We start from the raw sequence: 27,366 nt of genomic DNA, 5'->3' as shown, positions 1-27,366 counted from the left end.
GTTTGAAAATGAAAACTAGTGAATAAAATATTTGGTAGGGTGGAATAATATACATACATGAAAAATATATTAGAAAATACTAAAATATATAATGTAATTTAGAATATATATATTTAATATTTAAGGTCAAAAGAGAGATCAACAAAGAAAGCTTACTTATTTATGCTACATCGTGATTGATTAGCATAAGTCTTATTTATTTAATAAAGGCTAAAACGTTTGTGAAAAAGGAAGAAAAAATCAAAAGTAACTTATATAATAGGAAATATTTTGGTAAAAGGGGAAAAATATATGGGGGGTTCCCATGCATGGAAAAGCTTGCCTCATTAGCCCTCCCCCTAAGGCTAGAGGTATTCATGCCTCTAGCTCTGTACTTGAGCATGTTGAAATAGAGTAGGATTTCTCCTTGGTGGCTGGTAGATCCTTGTAGGGAATAATGGATCCCTTGGAAGCATGAGGCTCCCCAAAGTTCTTTTCGGTGTCCACCTGGGTCCCACACTAAGCGTAAATCCATTGTATGCAATAATGTCCTCTTCAGAAGATCACACTTATAATGATGCTTGAGTCCTCAAACTGCACAAGAATTAACTCTTGCATAAGTGATAGAAGGTATGAAAAGAACTTGATCAGTCCTTGAAAGTATTCCAAAGTGGGACCATGCATGGCTTCCTTGTCCAAACACATAGCCAAAAGGGAGTAAGAAACCATAATCCTCATATCTTGCTTGTTGTCCTTCTTCATGCCAAATTGATAGAGACCTGTTGCCCACATGGATAGATTGCATGGTTGATGCCTGCTGCACAAGAGAGCCCACCATGTACAAAAGATAAATTGCAAACCACATTTTGAAAAATGACTCCATGTTACCACTAGTATGCAAAACCATTCTTCCTTGATTGGTGTGTCCTAGATTGATTCCACTGGTTGTTGATGTCAATCCTTCCACTCTTGTCACAACCCAGCTTAAAGAGCTTCCCAAATTAATGTTACACACAATGTTCACAGTTAGAAAGGAAAACCTAAAGTGCCAGTAGACCTCAATTGCATTTCTCTGCATGAGTCTTTCTCTAGAAAGGACTTGCCAAGTGGTCGTCAATATAACTTTTGGTCGTCTTCCACCAATCTCGTGCCATAGGGGTAGTTAAAGTGTCTTCACCACTTTCACCTGTGGTTGCAAATTTGAAGGGTCCACCTTGTTGTGGTTGAATGTGAGGCCCATTACCTCAATGGAGCTATCACTTCCTTCATTCCCTGTTGACTCCTCCTCTAAAGTGGTTGAAGAGTCACCACTAGATGGTTGAAGAGTCACCACTAGAAAACTCATCCATAGAAGTTTCTAGATCCATGTCGCATTGCCGACCTGTCTTCATGTCATAAAGTATTGGCCTCCCTTTTGCATCCTTCATCTGGATTATGCCGGTGTCCCAGTCCTTCTTAACTCTCATAGCCATAAGCCAAGGCCTCCCTAGAATGATAGGATAGCCCTCCCCTTTGTGTGGCATGACAAAGATGTCCACATCTACCTCGGTGTTGAATGCATTTATTTTAACTGCATTTATAACACCAACACATTGAACTTTTACATTATTTGCCATTTCGGCTCGGCATGGTGCCAGCCGACTCACCTCTAAACCCAAACGGTGCATCATTTTTTCACTCATGACGCATATTTGTGCGCCACCATCGATGTAGATATTGGAGATGTGTTGCCCTTTGATGTAAGCATCCATCACTGGTAGTATGTCATCTAGATTTCTCCCAGAGATAGCCCCAGCTATCTTTGGCTTTGGTTGTCTAGTGCTAACCATCTTTGTCCATTGTCTCCTCACCCTAGGTGCTAGGTGGAGTAACTGGGGCCAGGTGATTTTTGGGCCCTGCACAGAAACATCTTGAACCAAATCATATGGTTTAGAACATTCACCCAAAGAGAAATCTACAGTGTAAATTTTACGTCGTGATTTGGACGGCTTTTTGCTAGATTCCCCTTTAGTCTTCATCTTTTATTCCTTTTGGGAAGATTCACCATGCCTAGCACGTTTTACCCCTATGGCATCTACTCCTTCAAACTCGGTCTTACCTTTTTCTACTCCCTTGATATCCTCCTCCACTTTCTCCTTTCCTTTAACTTCAAGACTGATGACGCTTACTGTTTGATTGCCAACTGGTGGTGGGGGTAAGGGTGGAATGAGAGGTTGTGGTGGTGGTGGATGTGGTTGAATGGGTGGTTGTAGGATTTGCACGGGTGGTGCTTGTTGTGGTGCCCTCAGTGGTGGTGGTCTTGCTCTCGGTGGTGAAACCTGGTTTTGCCAGTCTCCTCTGTTGAAATTCTGCCTCCTTGGGTGTGGACAGTAGTACATGCCATGACCATCCTCCCCACAATTGTAGCAGTGGTATTCTTGGTTTTGCCTTCGTTGTCCTCTTCATTGCTCTTGGTTGCGATTGTGTGCATGCCCTTGTTGTATCAAATGGACTGAGAGATTCTTAAGTTGATTGGTGATTCGATTGAGCAGGTCTTGCTGATCTTCAATTGGTTCTTGTGGTTGAATCCTCTGGGCGGCTGTTGTAGGTGGTGCTAGAGGTGGTCGGTTCCTAACAGCTTCCTCTTCATCGATATTCCTGGCTTGTAGGCGCAACTTCTTGTCTTTAAGGCGGGCCACTTCAACTGCTAGCTCATACGTAGCAGGAAACCTTCCCTTCACCTTGTCTTTAAGAGTTGGCCATAACCCAGCCACAAACCAATCCTTCTTTAGGAAATCAGGTGCCCCCTCATCCTCTCTTAGCGATGGAACCCATCGCCCCCATAAATCTACAAACTTTGACTCATATGATGCGTATTCCAGCATACTTCCCTGCTTCAACTCTGTCAACAATTGCCATAGCTTCTCTGATGTTGTGCCCTCTCCAAAACGCTTGACAAAGGCTGCTCTTAATAAGTCCCACCATTCCTTGGTTTCTTGTGCCAAGGCATTGTACCATGATCTTGCCTCCACCTTCATTAGAATTAGGAAGATGCGCAAGCGTGAAGCATCATCATCTCTCGCAGAGATGACACATGATATGTCCAAGTTGTTTAGAAAGTCTGCAGCATCCTCACCCACCTTACCAGTAAATGTTGGAAATGCTACACTTGCCATTGTGAGAGTGAGAAAATTAACTCGACTTAGATTTTTTTTTTTAATTTTGTTTTTTATAGAGATTCAATACATGGGTGCTCGGTAGATGGAAAACATACTATACAAGGATGAAAGTCTTTTGGTGGTCCCCTTTGAGTGGACTTCTCTCTTGCCTTCAAGTGTAAGCTCCTTCATGTGTATGAAAACATGACCTAGAGTTTTGAAAAGATTGGCAATCATCTAGATGGAGGTATTATTGAAATTTGAAAGTGGGGTTGAGGTTTGAAACTAAAAACTAGTGAATAAAATATTTGGTAGGGTGGAATAATATATATACATGAAAAATATATTAGAAAATACTAAAATATATAATGTAATTTAGAATATATATATTTAATATTTAAGGTCAAAAGAGAGATCAACAAAGAAAGCTTACTTATTTATGCTACATCGTGATTGATTAGCATAAGTCTTATTTATTTAATAAAGGCTAAAATGTTTGTGAAAAAGGAAGAAAAAATCAAAAGTAACTTATATAATAGGAAATATTTTGGTAAAAGGGCAAAAATATATGGGGGGTTCCCATGCATGGAAAAGCTTGCCTTATGATATAAAGGATGCACAGGCTCATGCATTGATTGCGTTGTTTGTAAAGAGCACCATTACTTCTTACATTCGTTCAACGAAATCTGCAAAATAGGCTTGGGATAATCTGGTTGATCTTTATGCAAGTCGCAATGAGGCTAAAATTGCATTGCTGTGTAAAGAGCTAGAGTCGAAGATTATGCATGAGGAAGATGATATGGACACTTCCCTTACTGGTGTTAAGGATATCAATGAGCAACTTATTTCTATAGGTGAAGTCATTTCAGATAGTTCCCTTGTGCACGCTGTTCTTGATGCCTTGCCAGAGTCTTACCAGACTTTTGTTAGTACTTGGAGACTTATGACCCAAGGAAATCCTGAAGTTGTCAAGTTTGATGCATTGTGCACATTGCTGTTGCAAGAGTTACTTTCCAGAAAGAACAGGACTAGACAACGTGCAATTGAACAAGCTTTTATTTCTTTTCAAAGAAAGGGTAGTAACAACAATGCAGCCACTTCTTATGGTTCTGCTACGAATGGCAAAACTTATGTTCCCAATGCTTCTGCTGGCAGTACTTCATCTGGCAATTATGGTGATAAGGGCAAAAGAAGATGCATTGCCATTCTTGTAAAGCTAATGATCACATGATCAAGAAGTTTCCTAAGTTGAAGGCCAAAGAGGCTAAGAAGAAAAAGAGTGGTTTCACTGCAAATGCTAGTTCCACTACAAATGCAGCCATTCTTGAGTCTTCTGTGAAAGGAGACTGTGATGCTGATGTTGATGAAGAATGGGCTTTTAGTGCAGAGTGCACTTACAACCCTGCTGTCCATGATGCCTGCATGTTAGCTGCTGCACATTCACATGTGTGGTATTTAGACAGTGGTGCTACAAAGCACATTACCTCACATTGTGAATTGTTCATATCTCTCGAGTCTGTCCCTCATGGGAATTGAGTCACTTGCCTCTTATCCTGTTCAGGGAGTTGGAAGATTGTGCTTACTGCTACAAATGGCAGTTCTTTCACACTTGTTGATGCACTTTAGTACCTGGGATCAAGAAGAATCTTTTGTTGCTGTCCATGATGCCTGCATGTTAGTTGCTGCAGATTCACATGTGTGGTATTTCGACAGTGGTGCTACAAAGCACATTACCTCACATTGTGAATTGTTCATATCTCTCGAGTCTGTCCCTCATGGGAAGTGAGTCACTTGCCTCTTATCCTGTTCAGGGAGTTGGAAGATTGTTCTTACTGCTGCAAATGGAAGTTCTTTCACACTTGTTGATGCACTTTAGTACCTGGGATCACGAAGAATCTTTTGTCCGTATTTGCACTTGCTAGACTTGGACTTGTAGTCAAATTTGTGGATGACAGATGTACAGTTCATGATCTCAATTTTGGTGATGAAATTGTTGCATCTGGCCTTTTGTGCCGTGGGTTGCATAAGCTCACTTTGTATGACAAGTGTGGATAAAATTTTGCAAATGCAGTTGCAGATGCAAGGGCTATTTTAGATGCAAAACTTTGGCATGCACGTTTTGGGCATTTGAATTTTGCCAGTTTGGTGCATTTACAGAAATTTGATATGGTTGCTTCTTTGCCACCTCTTGAAGCACTTGTCAAACATTTTTGTGAAGGCTGAATTTTGGGTAAAATGCAATGTTCTAAGTTTCCAAAGGATGATTCCGTTAGGGCCACATGCAGGTTTCACCTTGTGCATAGTGATGTTTGTGGGCCCATGCAAACTCTGTCCTTGGGCAATTACCTGTACTTCGTGACTTTCATTGATGATTACTCTAGGCATGCATGGGTATTTTTGCTTAAAGTGAAGTCCTAATTTTTTATGTGCTTCAAACAATTTCTGGCTATGACTGAAAATGTCTCAAAATGTACTATGGGCACCCTCCATTTCTGATCGAGGGGGGAGTATATGTCTCATGAATTTAATGCATTTCTGGCTAGTCGTGGGATAAAACACCGATGTACAGTGCCTTACACGCCTCAACAAAATGGTGTAACTGAGAGAAAAAACAGGTCACTTACGGAAATGGCATGATGTATGGTCAAAAGTCAAGCTTTGCCGCATTCTTTTTGGCTTGAGGCCATCATGTGTGCCACTTATGTACTTAACAGGTGTCCTACCACTACAAGAGGCTATTCATATTAGCGACGCTCAAAAGCGACGCTCAATTTTTTTTTTCCCGGCGTCGCTATGAGTGTCGCAAATTTACAAGTAAATTTGCGACGCTCATAGCGACGCCGGCTGGGCTAAAAAAAATAACAGAGAGCGCCCAAAAACTCAGATCTCAGATCTGAGTTTTTCGGCGCCCTCAAGCAAGGAGCAGGTAACGCTCTCCCTCTCTCTCTCTCTCTCTCTCTCTCTCTTTCTTCTCCACACACACACACACACACACACACACGAGGAGAGGAAGGAGAGCCAGGTATGCTCCTTCCCTCTCCTCACTCTCATGTTCCCTTCCCCTCTTTTTCTCTCCCTCTGTCTCTCTCTCTCACACACACACACACACATAGTGTTTTTGAGAGAGAGAGAGAGAGAGAGAGAGAGAGAGAGAGAGAGAGAGAGAGAGAGAGAGAGAAAGAGTACAAACATAAACAAAAACGCACACACACATACATAAACAAAGAATGCACACACACATTGAGAGAGTAAAAGAGAGAGAGAGCATGCATAAACAAAAAACGCACACATTGAGAGAGGAAAAGAGAGAGAGAACATGCATAAACAAAAAACGCACACATTGAGAGAGGAAAAGAGAGAGAAAACATGCATAAACAAAAAAACGCACACACATTGAGAGAGAAAGAGAGAGAAACTAATTTAACGTCGTAAGAAACTAATTAAAATTAAAAGACCTAAAGATCTAGCGGACGAGGAGTTGAACTCAAGACCTATTATTCAAGAGGGAAATGGCATAACCAATCTATCATACTTGGCATGGGTGATAGAAAGGTTATACCATTTATCTCTTTTTATTGGCACACACATCCACACACGCGCACACACACAAGAAGAAGAGAGTTATAACGTCGTAGGAAACTATCCTAAAAGACGTTGAAGATTAGGTTAGATGTAGACTTACGTTAAATTAGATTTAGGTTTATTTAAGTTAAATTAGATTAGATTTAGGTTTATTTTTAGTTAGATTTACGTTTACTTACGCTAGATTTAGATTTATGTTATATTAGATTAGATTTAGGTCTCCATAGACTGCGATGCCTGCATGAAGCGGGTGAAGAAAGCCCTCAATGGAATATAGGGTATTGCTGCCTTCACTCATGGTGGGCTCCGTCGATCCAAAAGTACTGGTGAAATGTCTTCAGAAGATAGGGAAGAAGGTGGATCTTCAGGGCGGCAAGAGTCACTACATCCCCGACAATGACCATCTAGAAAACCTCTAGTCATTCAACAGCAACTTCAAAGTTAGTAACAAGAGCAAGAACGGTCCAAAGGGCCAATTGCTGTCATCAGATGTGGATGGAGATGAGGCAGCGTCATCGCCGGAAGTTAACTCTCACATCTTTAGTGATGAGAATGCCAACTCTTGCCGAGTTATGTGAAAAACTATGTGTTAAATCAGTTTTAAGGTTCTTATAATCCCTGTTAGTTTAGTTCTTTGTTTTTAATATAACATAATTTATGTTAGATTTAGATTTATGTTATATTAGATTAGACTTAGGTTTATTTAGGTTTACCCACACACACACACACACACAAGAAGAAGAGAGTTTTAACGTCGTAGGAAACTATCCCAAAAGACGTTAAAGATTAGGTTAGATGTAGACTTATGTTAAATTAGATTTAGGTTTATTTAGATTTACGCTTATTTACGTTAGATCGAGTCCACGCAAGAATTACTTACGGTTTAGGGTTTAGAGTTAGACGAACAGTGAAAAGATCTACTGTGAAAAGATGTTAAGATGCTGTGAAGTGCTACAGCTAGAGAACAAGTAAGTATGTAAATAGTTAACATCCCCCTTTTACAAGTTATGTGCTTGAAAGCTCTCATGTAAGTTATGTGGCTCTGGCAGGTAATATTTCATCCTACAAAGTCTACATCAAACTGGTGTTACGTCATCGAGGTAGCCCCTCGTAGTGCAAGGACGTATGAAGGCTACCATGTGAGAATCACAATGGCATCAATGGAGGAGATCAGAGAAGATGCTCAATCAGAAGCCGCTGCGGTGGTGCCAGATGAGCATCAAGATGCTACTACTCTATATGGGGTGCATGCAGAGGAGCTACAAAATGAAACAGAGGATATGTGTTTAAACGGAGAGCTCTATATAGATATAGGAAGTTATGCTGAGTTATGCGAGGATGAGAGAGAGATCTCTTAAAGCCACAAATATTGTATTTGAACAATTTTTCTCCGTGTTGTAAAAGCTCTGGCTCTCTAAGTACCTTCCATGGTGTATAACGCTCTTTTCTACTCGAGCTCACATCTTTTGATTGAAAATTCTGAGTTTTCAACTTGCCTCTTGTATCACTCAATTCATTGCGTCATTGTATTTATATGCGTCATTATGTCATTGTATTTAATGGTCTTTGCGTCATTGTCTACTCTATTCATTCAATATTAAGTTTAAATATTCGTGTGTTTAATGCAGGTATGGATGATGAGGAGTTTCTTTCTTCTTTGTCACCGCAGCAGAGACAGTGGTACGTGGAGTGTCATCGCTCTGGCGCATCATCGCGCGTTCCTACTCCATCCGCATCTCCCTCTCTTTCGGAGCATTCAGCGCGCTCCAAAGCTTCGGTGTCGACGAGACGATTTTCACACTCGTCTAGACATTGGCGCTCTAGTGGTGGCGGTGGCGGTTGTTGTGGGGATTCCGCCGCCGATGCCTCCACACCGCCTCGTGTTCGACGAGGCTCTTTACCCTCCCCTTCTTTGCCCGCCCCCACACCAGCCACAGCATCGCCATCTACGCCAGGTTTCGCGCGGCTGACTCTTCCTAGCAGCTACACACCTCTACCTACTCCGCCAGGAGCCACCCCACTCGACACTCCTCGCTTCGGGGCCCAGATGCCGGTGGAGACACCTGACGTCCGTACCCCCATCGACACGCCGCTAGAGACCCCTGCCGGGACACCCAGGTTCATGCGTCACCGGCCAGAGGGATTGCCTTACTCCGTCAACTTCAGCGGCGGCATCATCATGGATGATGACGGCAAGAAGGTGATCTCGCGCATGCGTGGTCTTTGCTCTCAGCTGTTTAGACACTACATACTAAACAAATGGAGTGAAGTACCAAGTGATTTAAAAGCCAGAGTCATCAGCATACTTCATGATGAGTTTCCCATTCCAACACGGGATCAGCGCTTCAATGAAGACGTGATGAAGATTCGAATGCGCGAATACTGCAAACACAAGCGTTCCGAAGTGCAAAAAGCAATCAAGCATGGGTGGAATAGGCCAGATTGGCTGGCCAAAGAAGATTGGAAGAATGCGAAGAAAGACGCGCGCAAGAATCCCGACAAGTGGAAGCAACAAAAGGATGCAGCCAGAGCGCGAGTAGAGGTAGGGAGCTCGCACCACTTGGGGTGTGGTGGATGGGCATCATTTGAGGCCGATTTTGTAAGTGTTTTCGCATTGCTCTTTATGCTCGATAGTTTAGGGTTTATGAGTTTTTTAATTCTAACATAATTAAATCTTTGTATGTTTTGACAGTGGTCGATGACAGGACGTGATCCCACACTGTACGAGCGCGAGAACGCAGGCAGGAAGGGCTTAAACGCCCTGATGGACATTCTCAGTTCTCGCGGCGGCATGGTTAGTATTAGGGTTTACTCTTTTCTATTTTTTGTATTGTTTTATAAATGTCGTTATATGTTTATACTTACTGAAAGCTGTCTTATTGTCTTTTTTTGCAGAATCCAACAGATACGCCGCTTGGACGCGATGAGATGTCTGACTAAACGACGTCAGTTTAGCCGTAGCTAGATAGCATTAGTTTAGGGTTTCTCATAGCTTATGTATCATGAGACGGATTTTATACGTCTTTTTGAACCATGTTTATTATTACATTTGTCACCGCAGTTCATTTTGCCAATCAATTCTTTATGCCTATGATGTTGTACAATTGTCATTATTACATTTGCCAATCAATTCATTTTGCCTATGATGTGTACAATTGTCAATTTTACGCTTGTCAATTTTGCAAACAATGTGTCTTGTGGGTGACTATTTTGGGTCTATTATCTACCCTTGCACTTTTTTTAAAAAGTGAATCAAGTACAATATGGTTGATGGGTGGTAGGGCATTCAATGCCCTGTCACCAAAAAAAATTTCTCTCGAGCGTCGCTATAACCGTCGCTATTTATGGCTCTGTAGCGTCGCTATGAGCGTCGCTATAGACTTCTGTGTAAACGTCGCTATAACCGTCGCTATGAGCGTCTCTATATAGTGACGCTTATAGAGACGCCTATAGCGACGCTCTCGTAGCGGCGCTATTAGCGACGGTTTTAGCAACGTCGGGGGTTATAAAAACCCAGTGTATTTCCGTTGCTAACAGCGTCACAAGAGCACACAACCTCTTGAAGTGTACAAAATCTTTGCAGTCTATTACTCCATATGAAGCATGACATGATAGAAAGAATCTATTGAGCACATGCGTGTTTTTGGCTGTTTCGCGTATGCTTTGGTGCCACAAACACAGTGCAGAAAGTCGGATGATAAGGCTGTCAAATTATTATTATTTTGTTATAGTGTTGAAAGCAAAGGTTACAGGTTGTATTATCCGAAAACAGTGTATTCTGGTTTCACGGGATGTAATGTTTGTGGAAGATTCTGTTCAGCCCTTGCTGTCATGTACTAGAGATAGTAATGTAAGCTCACAAGACATTTATGATACTTTGTTGCCTCTTTTCAATGGTGGAAGTTGGAATGTAAATTCCAATGAGGCAAATATACAGCCTATGGGGGTTTTCAAAAATGTTACAGATCAGTCTATTACTGATGCAGATGTACATGATGTACTTGATGAGGAAATGGTTGAAAATGAGCAGGGTAGGTATGCCAAAATGGCTGGTGCATACATTGCGTGACAGTAAATTTGCTGCAACTTTGTCTATTCGTACTCGTTCAAGCTCTCGCCATGCATCTTATGCATCAGATTGTTATGCTTTGGCTATGTCTAGATTACATGATGTTGAGGAACCTCTCTCTTTTGATGAAGCACAAAATTCAAAAAATTGGATGGTTGCCATGCAATCAAAATATGATGCACTTATAGAAAATGAGACATGGACTTCATGTGATTTGCCTCCTGGAAAAAAGCCATTGGTACAAAGTGGTTTTACAAGTTGAAATGCAAGCCGGATGGTGAGATTGATCATCATAAGGCTTGACTTCTTGTAAAAGTCTATGCATAGAAAAAAAGGCATAGATTATGAAGAAACTTTTTCTCCCACTTTTCGTATGACTACTATTCATTTTCTATGTGCATTGCTAGCTCATTTTGGTTAGGATGTACATCAATCAGACATTGTTACTGCTTTCTTGAATGGTGACATATTTGAGGAACTATATGTAATGCAGCCTCGCGGTTTTGTCATGAAAGGACAAGTTGATGACAAACTGTGCATATGTAAGAAGGCTTTGTATAAATTAAAGAAAATTAAAGCAACCTCCTCCTGCTTGGTATGAGAAAGCTAACACTCATTTCGTCAGACGAGGCTTTTGTAATAGTCCAACAGAAAGCACATTGTATGTAAAGTGTGAGGGTGATGTACTTCTCATTGAGGTTCTTTATGTAGACGATTTGTTGATCACTGGACTAAATGAGAGACATATTGCTGAATTTAAGGCTGATTTGAATGCTACTTTCAAGGTGAAAGACATGGGATTGTTGTATCATTACTTGGGTATACAGTTTAAGCAGTGTGATGGTGGTATTGCCTTGTGTCAGAAAAGTTATAGAGAGACATTGCTATGTAAGTTTGGACTTGAGAATTGCAAACCTATTGCCACTCCCATTGAAATAGGTTTGAAATTGAGTCTTCATGATGCTAGTGATCCTGCTCATGTCACTTTTTACCAAACTGCTGTTGGATGCCTCATTTATGTATGCAACACGAGGCCGGATATTCAGTTTGCAGTCTCACAGGTCAATAGATTTATGAATAGCCCATGGTCTAAGCATTGGTAGGATGTCAAGAGGATTTTCCACTACCTTAGTGGCATTTTACATCTTGGCTTGTTTTATCCCAAGGGGGGATCATTGTTGCAAGACTTACATGCTTTTTTGGAGATTGGGCTGGTTGTTTTGACCCGCGAGTGTCCACAAGTGGTTTTTTTTTCATGCTTAGCAGTTCATGTATATCATGGTTGAGCAAGAAGCAACCTATTGTGGCCACTTTGAGTTATGAGGCTAAGTACACGGCAATCTTCACAGCTACGGTTGAGTGAGTATGGCTCAGATGCCTTATGGATGATTTAGGTGTTGGACAAGACACTTCCAACACTATCTACACTGACAATCAGAGCACATTGGCAGTTGTGAGGAGCCCAATTTTTCATGCTCTCACAAAGCACATTGAGGTGCATTACCACTATGTCAGGGAGAGGCTCTCAGCAAGAGAGATCAACTTGGCTTATGTGCCAACACAGGACAATGTCCTTGCAGATCTTTTCACAAAGGCATTGTCTCATGAGAAGTTTGAAGCTTTCCACAAAGCTTTGGGCTTACTCCCCTTTGTGGACTGATCATGTCCTCAGGGCATGACACTTCCCTTTACTCATGTGCTAGCTCTTGTTCACCGCATCACTCCAGGGGGGATTTGTTATTATATACACGTGGTAGTGATGTGTGTGAACACACTAGGACTGCCGGGGCATTTTTTCCCTCTTTAGGAGGTTTTTTCCCCCGTGCATTGTATATACGCCCATTACTCTAGGGCTATCTCCTTTCCATTGCACACTAAGTAATACACTCTCTATTGTGTGCCTTGAGCTTCCTTCGTCTTCTCCAAGTTGTGTGTGTTTTCCTGCAACCCTAATTCCAACAATAATAATTTAATTTGGGTTTAGGGATGAGAGGTGTTTGAGAGAGAGAGAGAGAGAGAGAGAGAGAGAGAGAGAGAGAGATTGTTTGAGTATCCTTGAGACCAAGGTCTGCTTAGCAAGAGAGAGAGCAAGTAGAAATGGTGTCCAAAGGTAGCCTGATGCTCATCAATAGACGTAGCAAGGGGGAGTGGTGGAGAAGGATTTTCATCAAGCTTGGGAGCTCTCAATATGCTTCCACGTGCAAGAAGGCAACCCGTTTAATAGGAAAATGGGGATGGGAGATTAAGATAGGGTTGGGAACATAGGCTTTTAAGAAGCTTTCATGAAATACATTGTGTATTTTAAGATGAGTGAGAAGGTCATGCCTGTATCATTGATGTTTCTAATGATAGGGCATGGCCAACAATATTTTGGACTAAGATTTTTATAGTTCCCTAGAGATAGGGAGCTCCTCTTTGGTCAAACTCAAAGGAAAACAAGATCTCCTTCCTTGATGTTTTTCTCTAAATGTTGGGTATCCGCATAGAGTTTATGCCAATGATGTACAACTTTGATCTCCCTTTGAGCTACTTTCATATGTTGTTCCATCTCCTCTAGCATTTGTTTAATGCTTCTACCCTATGCATGGGATTTGACCATGTCAATAGAGTGATGCAATCTTAGCCATATCAAGATCTTTGAATTGTTGAGGTAAGATTGTAGCTTACACTCACATTGAGAACAAACACTTAAGCCAAGCATGCACCATTTATGTGCATAGTCATACTTTTGGAAAGGAACTTATAAGCCTCACACGTGCTATTTATTCCCTAGACATATCCTACACACTTGATAGTGTTGAGAGAGAAGGAGAGAACACAGAAGTAGAACCCCAAAGTGTGTAGAATACACACATGAGATGATGTATATATAGAGGGGACCTGGGTGCCATATATAGAGAAGCCATATATTGAATAGCTTCACATATAAGCTCAACACCCCCGCTCAAATAAGGGTCCCTAACTGTGGATGAAAAAACCCTTGGGGGATCAAGGGAAAAAGCCACAGCTCTATATACACCCACCGTTATATTATAAAAATCATTAAATATACAAATGTTTACGAGGAGCTACATCACTCCTTTTACAATGAATGTTTTATGAGGAGTTACATTACTCCTATCCTATCAAATACAATAATGAATACAAAGGTTCAATAAAGAGGTATAAAAGCTATCGATTAGCTTGTAATCAAAAGTGTTTCCGTGAATCTGCTGTGTAGCTTGTCATCAATATCGCATCACCAAACATGTCTTCATGTTGTCATCAATATGGCATCACCAAACATATCTTCATAAATCTTTTATTGTCACCAAGTTTGTCTTCATAAAATCAATTCTTTGATCAATCCTACATAGATCATAGACTCCAAAAAGAATATGTCATGAAAATTATTAGCATCGTTAATGAAATAATTACGTTCACAATGCCATAAGAGATGGTTCGCGACGCCACTCTTTTGACGACATATATACGCACGACGACATATGGTACATAAAGTATAAACGTAAAAAGTACAAAATGTGTGATTACGTGATACAAATGATATGTGTATATACTACATAAAACAACATTTATCAATGTAGTGATCAATGAATACCATCAAAGTATTAACAAAATATCATCATTATATCAATAAAAATGAATAAATGACCATGGTATCAACGAAAAGCATCATGATATCACCGAGAATAATCATTGTATCAACGAAACAACATTATGGCATCACCGAGAATAACCATGGTATCAACGAAACATCATCATGGCATCACCGAGAATAACCATGGTATCAACGAAACAACATCATGGTATCACCGAGAATAACCATGGTATCAACAAAACATCATCATGGTATCAACAAAAATCACCATGGAATCAACGAAACAACATCATGGCATCACCGAGAATAACCATGGTATCAACGAAACATCATCATCGCATCACCGAGAATAACCATGGTATCAATGAAATATCATCATGGAACCACCGAGAATAACCATGGTATCAATGACATATCATCATGGTATCAACGAAAATCACCATGACCAAAGTATTAACAAAACATCATCATGGTACCATCAAAATCACTATGGTATCAATGAGAAATTATCAATAAAACGACGTAAACTATATCTCTAAAAGAATAAATATACGAGAATCAATGAACGAGTATATCATATAACAAAAGATCATGTACCAACAGTAGCTCGATAGAATTTGGACGATCATCAACGGCTCGACTGAATCAGAACGATGTGTAGCTGGCTTCTGCAGCAAAGTTACGTCAGTAACAAATATATGATTGATGAAGAAAAATATAATTGAGAAGTTTTCAATTATGAGAAAAATCAAAAGCAAAAAGTAAAATTTTGATTTTCAAACATATTCGAAGTCCGAGACGATAACCCAAAATCGGTGCAGAATTTAGAGAAACTTCCTTCTGCAAAGTTATAGACCACATCGATTCCGGTCTCCCATAGCGGGTAGTTTCTTCTGCAAAGTTGTAGAACGCATCGATACCGGTCTCCCACGCGGGTAGTTTCTGCAAAATCGTTTTCAATAAGCAGAAAAATAAAAAACTAAAAACGGAAATTGCTTTTTATGTATGTACGCGTCCGCGAACGATAACTCAAAATCGGTGCAGAATTTGAAAACACTTCCTTCTGCAAAGTTGTAGACCACATCCATTCCGGTCTTCGTAGCGGGTAGTTTCTGCAAAATCGTTTTCAATTAGCAAAAAAAAATCAAAAACAAAAAGCGGAAGTTGCTTTTTAGGTATGTACGCAGTCCGCGAACGATAACTCAAAATCGGTGCAGAATTGGAAAAAAAATCCTTCTGCAAAGTTGTAGACCACATCGATTCCAGTCTCTCTAACGAGTAATTTCTGCAAAATCGTTTTCAATTAGCAAAAAAAAAAAATCAAAAACAAATAGCGGAAGTTGCTTTTCAGGTATGTACGCAGTCCGCGAACAATAACTCAAAATCAGTGCAGAATTTGAGAACACTTCCTTCTGCAAAGTTGTAGACCACATCGATTCCGGTCTCCAGAGCGGGTAGTTTCTGCAAAAGCGTTTCCAATTAGCAAAAAAATAAAAAACAAAAAGCGGAAGTTGCTTTTTAGGTATGTACGCAGTCCGCGAACGATAACTCAAAATCGGTGCAGAATTTGAAGAAACTTCCTTCCGCAAAGTTGTAGACCACATCGATTCCGGTCTCTCCAGCGGGTAGTTTCTGCAAAATCGTTACCAATTAGCTGAAAAATCAAAAACAAAATGCGGAAGCTGTTTTTCAGGTATGTACGCAGTCCGTGAACGATAACTCAAAATCGGTGCAGAATTTGAAGAAACTTTCTTCTGCAAAGTTGTAGACCACATCGATTCCGATCCCTTTGACAGGTAGTTTCTGCAAAATCGATTTTGATCAGGAGAAAAATTGAAAACAAAAACGTACTGCTCTGATACCATGTTGAGAGAGAAGGAGAGAACACAGAAGTAGAACCCCAAAGTGTGTAGAATACACACATGAGATGATGTATATATAGAGGGGACCTGGGTGCCATATATAGAGAAGCCATATATTGAGTAGCTTCACATATAAGCTCAACAGATAGCGACATGCTACTTGTGGTAGCTCACATGACCCTTGCCATTACCGCTTGTGTTGCATATTCATCCACTCATGGATTTCACTTCTCCACCTTGATCCTATATAAGGCCATTTTCCAAATCTTATAATCTCTCTCTCTCTCTCATTTCTACAACCAATCAAGCAAGTTCATTTCATTGTATTCAGTAAACTATCTCTAATATACTCCCTCCTTATGGTTGTGATGCTCTCACAATAATGAATGCCTCATTGGTCTATCCACCATAGGAATTACATGTGGTATTAGAGCTAACATATATGTAACTAGTATCTCCTAATTACATTGGTTAGATCCTTATACTAGATTTAGTGCTCTCTCTCTCTCTCTCTCTCTCTCTCTCTCTCTTTCACAGCACTAAATTAATTTTAACTCTTTAGGATTAGATTAGTGTAACTCAATTCTAATAACCTCTAGCATTGGATTTGAGAAATTTTATATGGCCACTCTCCTAGCCAATATTTCTTGCTTGTTTGCATTGGATACTTGTTTCTACAACTTTCAAAACAACACTATTTGGGCGAAACTTGGTGGCCTTGCATTGTACTTCCCTTGCAAAACTACACATTTGTATACACGTGCATGATAAGCCTTTCTCCAAATCTTTCTATTTCCTCTACATGTGTGCAAGTGAAATCATTTTTTCATTGCATGTAAGCATTAGTGAGCATGAATCACATATCATCTACTCTGAGCTACTATATCTTTACCCACAAATCTGATACATTCTTGCAGACTCTCTATGAGATCCACTAAGATCTAAATAGCCTTAACATTCAACGTGGAGAATTTTTTACTCAATTTTGATAGTTGAGCTATCAAAACATGTTGTTCAAGCAAGGAATTGTTAACCATCAAGGGAATTTTCACCTTTAGATGCAGTTTGCACGAGGGAGTACAAAGACGAGGAAGGGGGGAATGTTGGCAGTCAAGCCAGACGGGTGCCCTTCAAGTCCACCCCTTCTTCTAAGAGCCTAAAATTTTGATGTATTTCTATTCTTTTTTGGAAGCCTTGTAATTATTTTGATCATCTTTGATTAAATATGGAAAAACTCTGAGAACCGAAGTTATAGAGTCTGTAATGAAATCGAGTCTTGTATGGTCGGCCACTAGCCAAGAGAGCCCTAGGTATAAAGCATAAGTTGTAAAGTGGGAAGGGGGGATCATTATCATGTTTTGAAAGGTTTAAAGCGTACGGCTGAGAGTGACTTCTACTCTACAACTTGTAATCATCACATTTTGAGCTATGATAATGATATTTCAGTTTTGAAATTTGCAATGTGTTCCTTGTTCGGATGTTCTTTCAATTGAGTATGCTCATTGTCGATTCTACTCTGATTTTGACTACTTGGTTGTAGACTAAATCTATTGATTTGAGCGCGTTAAATAGTGTTTTTAATGTAGGAGAGTGTTCATAAACCCTAGGACGGCCCTCTTGATATGTTCAATTGCAGTTTTTGAGACCTCAATTATGATCAATTGTGATTTTGGTACCTCCGCAAAATGTGATTAAACTCCATAGGTTAGTGTCCCTAAGTGTGGAGGACATCCTCCTAAAGTTTTGTGGCATTTGGAGTCCCTTTGAGTGCTAAAATAGAGAAGGACATAGGTAAATTACCAGAACTAAGAGCGAGAGATGTGTTAGAGATAGAAATATTCCACTGGTTCACTTCTTGAGGTTTACACCCTCAAAGAGTCCAGTGCCCCATCCGAGTCGCTTCCCTGAGTATTGGCAATGTGTTAGGGCCAAAAAGATATGCAGCTACAAACGTCCAATCAGGGCCACCCGCTAACAAGAGTCAATACAGATCCCTTTGTTTTACTAGAAAGTAAAAATGAAGGTTTTGATGAACATGTTATGGATAAAGATGAAGAAAGAGAGGGCAATGCATTATATTTCTTTTAAAATAATGATGAAATTGACATTAAATATGTGTGGCACATGTTGACCAATGTGCAAGTTTAGAGGGGATGGATGTTATGAAATGACATGTTTACAATGTGAATCTAAATTTTCACCCCTCTCTTTGTGCTTTATAATATGAGGGACCAAACACAACAATTTACATAATGTCAAATGTGTGAGAACAGATCCCATGACTATTGTCTTATATTTACCTCACTGAGGCGATGAGGCACTAGATGTGGCACTATGGATTGTTTTATCACATTAAACTGTGCACAATTAATTGGATTATAATTGTACAAATTTCAAGTGTGCACGCTTGTTTTGCCAAAAAAGTTTAATGGGGGCGATCTTAGCAGCTCATTTGGGCTTTTTATGATTAAAAAAGGAGCATTGTTTAGCTAAAATTGGCAAAAAAATAGTCATAAAATGCCAAAAAATGACTCAAAAATGGTCATACATGGCTCAAAATTCCACATCACTCATGGTACCATGACTATGAGAGCCTTAAAAAATAAACATTGAGAGATATATATTTTCGTTCAGTCTCTTTGTGTGAAGGGTTACCTAGCTTGCTTCTATGGTATACTAGTGTAGTCCTGTGATGTTTCCACTACAATTTTTAGAATGTGACGCTATCAAAATGTTCAACTAGGCTTGTCGAATGAAGCATTAAAGCTTTTATAAAATGGTTGTAACAAATAATTCTAGCATTAATCTAAGGTTTTTATCAGGGCGAAAGAGCACTACATCTGTGTAATTGGGAACGAGGCTAGCTACACCAAATCTTCACACACACACAAGAGTTTTAAGTTATATTTTGTTCTTTTTCAACACTACAAGACGTGCTTAATAGTAGCGATGCTCGTAGTGCGACGCTCAAACATGAAAAAGCACGGCGTCGCTATGTTACAAGTAACATAGCGACGCCGCCAGAGCTAAAAAACATAACCGAGAGCGTCCGAAAACTCAGATCTCAGATCTGAGTTTTCAACGCGCGCTCAAGCAAGCAAGGTAACGCTCTCCCTCTCTCTCTCTCTTTCTTCTCCACACACACCCACACACACATACACACACACACACACACACACAAGGAGAGGAAGGACAGCCAGGTATGCTCCTTCCCTCTCCTCACTCTCATGTTCCCTTCCCCTCTTTCTCTCTCTCTCTCTCTCTCTCTCTCTCACACACACACACACACACACACACACACAAACACACACACACACACACACACACACACACACACACACACGAGGAGAGAAAGGAGAGCCAGGTATGCTCCTTTCCTCTCCTCCCTCTCGTGGTCCCTTCCCCTCTTTCTCTCTCCCTCTCTCTCTCTCTCTCTCTCTCACACACACACACACACACATTGTGTTTTTGAGAGAGAGAGAGAGAGAGAGAGAGAGAGAGAGAGAGAGAGAGCACAAGCATAAACAAAAAACGCATACACACATGCATAAACAAGGAAATCATAGACACATTGAGAGAGGAAAAGATAGAGAGAGCATGCATAAACCAAAAACGCACACACACATGCATAAACAAAAAATGCACACACACATTGAGAAAGGAAGAGAGAGAGAGAGAGAGAGAGAGAGAGAGAGAGAGAGAGAGAGAAAAGAAGAATAAGAAGAGAGTCTTAACATCCTAGGGAACTATCCCAAGAGACCTTAAAGATCTAGTCGACAGGAGTTGAACTCAAGACCTGTTATTCATAAGGGAAATGGCATAACCAATCTATCACACTTCGGTGATAGAAAAGTTATACCATTTTTCTCCTTTTTTTATTGGCGTGCACAAACACCCACACACACACCCGAGAAGAAGAGAGTTTAATTTAACGTCGTAGGAAACTAATTAAAGAGACCTAAAAATCTAGCCGACGAGGAGTTGAACTCAAGACCTGTTATTCAAGAGGAAAATGGCATAACCAATCTACCACTCGGGTGATAGAAAGCGTATACCATTTTTCTCTTTTTATTGGCACACACACTCCCACATACACACACACATACACAAGAAGAAGAGAGTTTTAACGTCGTAGGAAACTATCCCAAAAGACGTTAAAGATTAGGTTAGATGCAGAGTTACGTTAAATTAGATTTAGGTTTATTTTTAGTTAGATTTACGTTTGATTAGATTAAATAGGTTTATTTACGTTAGATTTAGATTTACGTTATATTAGATTGGATTTAGTGTCACAGAAACAGAATAATCGAGATAGACAGCAAAGACAGAGAAAGAGATCTTTGTATTGATAGTGTTTGATACAACAGAGGAGCAATAAAATATATGGGCGCACTCCTTTGTACGGAGCTCGAACCTCCCGACCACCCTCGAGCTTCAGTTCGCTCGCACTCACACTCACACTCGTAGAACAGAGATCGTTGAATGATCCCCAAAACGCACCACCCGTCTTTCTTTTCTCGTTTTTTCCTCCAAAAGCATGCAACCTCCCAAAATAGCCACTTTTCTATTTTTGGCGTTCGGTCGACTCGACTTGCGCGCCAAGTATACCTACAAGAATAGGGGAAAAACGTGATCGTGAAGCGATCCGTAAAGGTCAGATTTTTGAAACTCCCAAACGGAGCAAAAACAGCCCAAGTCCGTCTCACACAATCTTGTTGCCCTCGTTGCGCTCTTCGACGGCTATGTGATGGAAAATTTCCATAGCCTGCTCTGATTTGCTGAAAATCAACCTGCAAAACAACATTTTCTACAAAAACGATGCAAAAACAGCAAATCCCACTTTTTTCTTAATCTTTGGCCCTCAACGAGCATCAAAACATCAAAATCTCTAAAGACTCAGAGAACCAAAGTTGTTCCTTATAACACAGGCTTCAATCGCTTCATACATCACTTTTGCAAAATCCCACGTTAACACCTTCAAAAATGCCCCAGAAAGTGCCTTCTGGATCAAAAAATTTTATTGGACGAAAACAATCCACACATCCTTCTACACAGTGGACTAACTTTAAAACGACCAAAACTTCCTAGAAAAACAAAATTTATTGCTAAAACACCTCAAAATCAAGTCCTAGTACATTTAGGTTTATTTATGTTATATTAGATTAGATTTAGGTTATTTATCTGTTATTGAAGAGGGAAAATGGCATGACCAATCTACCACACTTGGGTGATAGAAAGGTTATACCATTTTTCTCTTTTTATTGGCGTGCACACACACACACACACACACACAAGAAGAAGAGAGTTTTAACGCTGTAGGAAACTATCCCAAAAGACGTTAAAGATTAGGTTAGATGTAGACTTACGTTAAATTAGATTCAGGTTTATTTAAGTTAAATTAGATTAGATTTATGTTTATTTTTAGTTAGATTTACGTTTGATTAGATTTAGGTTCATTTACGTTTGATTTAGATTTACGTTATAGTAGATTAGATTTAGGTTATTTACATGTTATTGAAGAGGGAATTGGCATAACCAATCTACCACACTTGGGTGATAGAATGGTTATACCATTTTCTTCTTTTTATCGTTTAAGATAAGGTTAGAAGAAGTGGCGAGAAAATTTCCTGCGCTCATAGCCTCGACAGTCCATGTGGACCAGCAACTCCACCTGCTTGTTCGACTGCTGCTACCATACAATAATCTGTCATGTTCAGCTAGTGGAAGAGCAAATTGAGCCTACACAGAAATTAGTGATGCAAGATGACGATTCCAAGGGTCACACACACACACACCACATCCCGTCAAATCTAGAGTAAGAATTAAGTGCCTTGAGCAGACATCAGCTACATTGCAAGAATGGTGTACCTGCATGCTACAAACAAAGATCTACTGTGAAAAGATGTTAAGATGTTGTGAAATACTACAGCTAGAGAAGAGGCAAAGGGGTTTTGCCCACTACATGCAGTATCATGTAGATGTGGGTGTGTAGATTTCTTGTACCCACAAATATAGGCATTGACCAATAAAGACGATATTATAACCCGGTGGTTCTGATCTTCGTGCACCTCTAGACTGAGGTGTGCGGGGATTGGACATGACTAGAGAATGTGAGGTAGTTTACAGTGTGAACAAAGAGAGAGAGAGAGAGAGAGAGAGAGAGAGAGAGAGATAACACGAAGAATGCCAATAGAAGATGAAATTTGTTGTCCAAATTATAAGATTTTTACCCTCATTATGAGTAGTGACGAGGATGTGGGGCCGTCCAACCGAAACACCTATCTCTCAACAAGGATCTTATGTCCTTGTATCCATTGCAAGTATGCTGTGCAACAGACAAGACGCATTTCTTTGCAGCACGTTTGTGAATTTGGCAAGTTTGATCCATCTATTATAGATCACTTTTTGCCGATTATAACTCGTCGAACTCTAACGCTGGCCAACAGGCAGCAATCTTGCAACCCAATAGACGTGTTCGCAGGCGCTTTGGTCAAGCAGCATATGTGAGGACACAAGATGTAGCCTCTGACAGCTCGGGGGATGATCATGCAGACCACATTCCCAACGAGGCAATGTTTGAGCCCGAGATTGATGAAATGATCGAGACGATCATGGATTCAGAAAGACTTGTATATGATGATATGAAAAGTGAAGCCGATACGCCATTGTATAATGGAGCACGTGTATCTAGATTGAAAGTGCTCCTGGTTCTTCTCAACATGCAGACAAAGTTTGGATGGAGTGACACTAGCGCACAACGCTTTTCAAATGATCTATTATAATTAGTTTACTTTAATAAAACTCTAAATGTATAATGATCTAATAGATTTTTACATAATTGTACCGTATTTTTATGTTGTGTAGATTGCTCAAAGAGCACATACTACCAGCTGATAATGTGATGCCAGATTCCCGAGAGGAAGCAAGAAAGATTTTGCGAAACTTGGGGATGGATTACAATTCGATCCATGCTTGTCCTAATGGCTGCATTCTTTTCAGAGGGGAATACATAAACATGGAGAAGTGTCCGAAATGTGATTCCGAAAGATATCGAGTAGATCTCCACGGAACAAAAATTCCGCAAAACGTTTTGCAACATTTTTCTCTGCTTCCTCGCATCAATCATTTCTTCGAATGTAAGTCCATGGCCGCCCTAGCATCATGGGATGAGGAGAATAAATCTTCGGATGGTGTGCTACGGATTCCTCAGCAGCATGGTGTAAAGGTCGACATTTTAGGGTGGAACGGATCGACAAAAAACGGTTTACTCAAGATTGTGGAATCATGGCAAAATTTGAACAGTCTAGTCGACGACGGTCCTCTGATGCAAATCCTGTGGTGGTGCAACTCACTTACTTCGGCAAGCTACAAGAGATTTTGAGGATCGATTATAGAGGATTTTTTGTCGACTTGTTCGACGTGCAATGGTGCAAGATAGTCATGGAGGGTCGCAACGCTACTGTGCGTAGAGAAGAGTCTGGTTTTCTTGAGGTGGATTCAACTAAGAAATGGACTGACCTAAGAGACACTTTCGTACTACCCGAGCATTGTGAACAAGTAAGTATGTAAATAGTTAACATCCCATTTTAGAATTTATGTGGTTCGAAGCTCTCATGTAAGTTATGTGGCTCTGGCAGGTGATATTTCATCCTACAAAGTTTGCATCAAACTGGTGGTACGTCATAGAGGTAGCCCCTCGTACTGCACGGACGTATGAAGGCTACCATGTGCCAATCACAGCGGCATCAATGGAGGAGATCAGAGAAGATGCTTAATCAGAAGCCGTGGAGGTGGTGCCAGATGAACATCAAGCTTCCACTCTCTATGGGGTACATGCAGATGATCTACAAAATGAAACAGAGGACATCTATTTAAACGGAGAGCTCTCTATATATATAGGAAGTTATGCTGAGCTATGCGAGGATGAGAGAGAGATCTCTTGAATCCATAAATATTATATTTGAACAATTTTGCTCCGTTTTGTAAATTCAGAGTTATGCACTTGCCTCTTCCATCACTCAGGTTGAATAGAAGAAGAACGCTTTCTGTTGCTACTAGCCTTTGAACATTCCAAAGCTACAAGCACATTCAAGTTCTTGTACGATTCTCCGTTTTGAACAATTTTTCTCCGTTTTCTAAAAACTCTGGCTCTTTAAGTATTTGCGTCATTACGTCATTGTATTTATATGCGTCATTGCGTCATTGTATTTAATGGTCTTTGCGTCCACTCCACGTACGTATGCTCTAGGTATGTTCTCATAAGCAGAGAGGAAAAGCACCTCCTCTCTCTCTCTCTCTCTCTCTCTCTCTATCTATCTATGTATCTATCTATCTATCTACTTGTCCATGTTTTCTACTCCATTCATTCAATATTAAGCTTAAATGTTCGTGTGTTTAATGCAGGCATGGATGATGAGGAGTTTCTTTCTTCTTTGTCACCCCGGTAGAGACAATGGTACGTGGAGCGTCATCGCTTTGGTGTACCATCGCGCGTTCCTACTCCATCCGCATCTCCTTCTGTTTCGGAGTCCTCAGCACGCTCTGAAGCGTCGGTGTCGATGAGACGATCTTCACACTTGTCTAGGCACCGACGCTCTAGTGGTGGCGGTGGCGGTTGTTGTGGGGTGGCGCCACCGATGCTTCGACACTGCCTCATGTTCGATGAGGCGCTTTACCCTCCCCTTCTTTGCCCGTCCCGACACCAGCCACGGCATCGCCATCGACATCTGGATTTGCACAGTTGACTACCGTTCCCTGTAGCTACACAGCACTAGCTACTCCTCCAGGAGTCACTCCAGTGGACACTCCTAGCTTCGAGGCTCAGACTCCAGTTGACACGCCGCTAGAGACCCCTAACGAGACACCCAGGTTCACGCGTCAGCGGCAAGAGGGCTTGCCTTACTCCGTCGACTTCAGCGGCGGTTCCATCTTGGATGATGAAGGCAAGAAGGTGATTTCACGCATGCGCAGTCTTTGCTCTCAGGTGTTTAGACACTACATACTAAACACCTGGAGTGAGGTACCGAATGAATTAAAAGATAGAGTCATCAGCATACTTCATGACGAGTTTCCTGTTCCAACATGAGATGACCGCTTCAATGAAGATGTGATGAAGGTTCGAATGCGCGAATACTGCAAGCATAACCGTTCCGAAGTGCAAAAAGCAATCAAGCATGGGTGGAGTAGACCAGATTTGCTGGCCAAAGAAAATTGGAAGCATGCGAAGAAAGAAGCGCGCGAGAATTTCGACAAGTGGAAGCAGCAAAAGGAGTTAGCCAGAGCCCGAGTAGAGGCAGGGAGCTCGCACCACTTGGGGAGCGACGGGTGGGCATCATTTGAGGCCGATTTTGCAAGTGTTTTTGCATCTATGTTTGATAGCTTAGGGTTTATGGGATTTGAAATTCTAACATAATGGATTCTTTGTATGTTTTGACAGTGGTCGTTTATAGGACGCAATCCCACACTGTACGAGCGTGAGTACGCAGGCAGGAAGGGCTTAAACGCCCTTATAGACATCCTGAGTTCTCGCGGCGGCATGGTTAGTATTAGGGTTTATTATTTTCTATTTATTGTATTGTTTTATAAACGTTGCTATATGTTTATACTTACAAAAAGCTAGCTTATTGTTTTTTTTTGCAGAATCCGAAAGATACGGCGCTTCAACGCGATGAGACGTCTGATTAGACGACGTCGTTTAGCCATAGCTAGATAGGATTAGTTTCTTTTTGTCATAGATTATGTATCATGAGACGACTTTTATACGTCTTTTTGAAAACCATTTATATTTTTTAAATAATGACAATGGTTTGTAACTATTACATTTGCAATGATTAACAATCAAGTGATTTTTCCTATGTGTACAATTGTCATTGATTTACCTTCATCAATTCACGCTTGTCATTTTTGTATCTTTATTTTGCAAACAATACGAACTATGGATGATGGAGTTAATGATTATATTGTCTCGTGGGTGACTATTTTGGGTCTATATTTACCTTTGCACTTTTTTTCAAATGTAAATAGACAAATGAAACATTAAATATGGTTGATGGGTAAATGCCCTACCACCAAAAAAATTTCATCTCGGCCGTCACTATGACCGTCTCTATATTAGGCTCTGCAGCGTCACTATAAGTGTCGCTATTGATGGCCCTGTAGCGTCGCTATAGGCATTGCTATATAGCGACGCTTATAGCGACTGCCATAGCAACGCGTATAGCGACGTCCCCATATCGACGCTCATAGCGACTCTCTTAGCGACGCTGGGGGTTATAAAAACCCAGTGTATTTCCATCGCTAAAAGCGCCACAAGAGCACACAACCTCTTGTAGTGCAAAGTGAAACATTCATGACTAGAGTTTTGGTCTTTATGAGTGTTGCTTTAGCTTCAAATCTTCTATGACTTGCTTGATTTTGTTGCAAACCCTCACAGTAAGAGGCCGGAGGCTTTCCTAGCCACAATGCACATTTCTTGACAATGGTCATAAGACCATTCTATCATTACAAGGATCAAATCCAAGATTGAATTCTAGATAGTAATAGCATACTTCAATTTGAAAAAACAAATCCTCAAAATGCTTGATCTTAGGGCCATGCTTGAAAGGGAAATATTAAGGATGAATGTGAAGCTAGGAATCTTGCTCCAAATTCCTAGTATATGGAAAAGTCTTGAGTTCCAAAATATATATCATGGTCACAATACCATGCATTCTTGCTTAGGTTTTGCATTTCCATATCTACAATTATAATTCTTTATGAATCATCAAATGCATAACCCTTCAATATCTACAATGAATTGAAATCTCTTTCTTCAAGTGAAACGTCATATATCAAATTTCTGTGTAAAATATTAGATGATGGATAGTATTCTCTCTACAAAAACATCATGTAACTCTTAGTAGATTCAGTCAAAGAAAATCTTGATTTCATATTTATCATACATCATACACAATCATGCATCGAAATATATGTGATACACATAAAGAGTAAATATGGAGATCAATCAAATTATCTACTTCTTTCAATATAATTGAAAATGATGTAAATTCAATATGCTTACTCTTGATCTAACTTATTTCATACAAACCAAATTTCGTATGATGCATGAAAATCAAATCTAAGAATCATGCAATAAGAAAT

At 40.3% G+C, this 27,366-nt stretch overlaps 1 pseudogene; it reads left to right on the top strand.

Moving 5' to 3' along the window:
• Window positions 1–25,911, top strand: part of LOC147419060 (uncharacterized) — a 51,919-nt pseudogene extending 26,008 nt beyond the window's left edge.
• Window positions 25,912–27,366: the final 1,455 nt, after the last annotated feature.

Source organism: Adiantum capillus-veneris, chromosome 29 (assembly GCF_014529385.1).
Source record: "Adiantum capillus-veneris isolate H3 chromosome 29, ASM1452938v2, whole genome shotgun sequence".
NCBI lineage: Eukaryota > Viridiplantae > Streptophyta > Polypodiopsida > Polypodiales > Pteridaceae > Adiantum > Adiantum capillus-veneris.
This window is presented reverse-complemented; position numbering and strand designations above follow the sequence as displayed.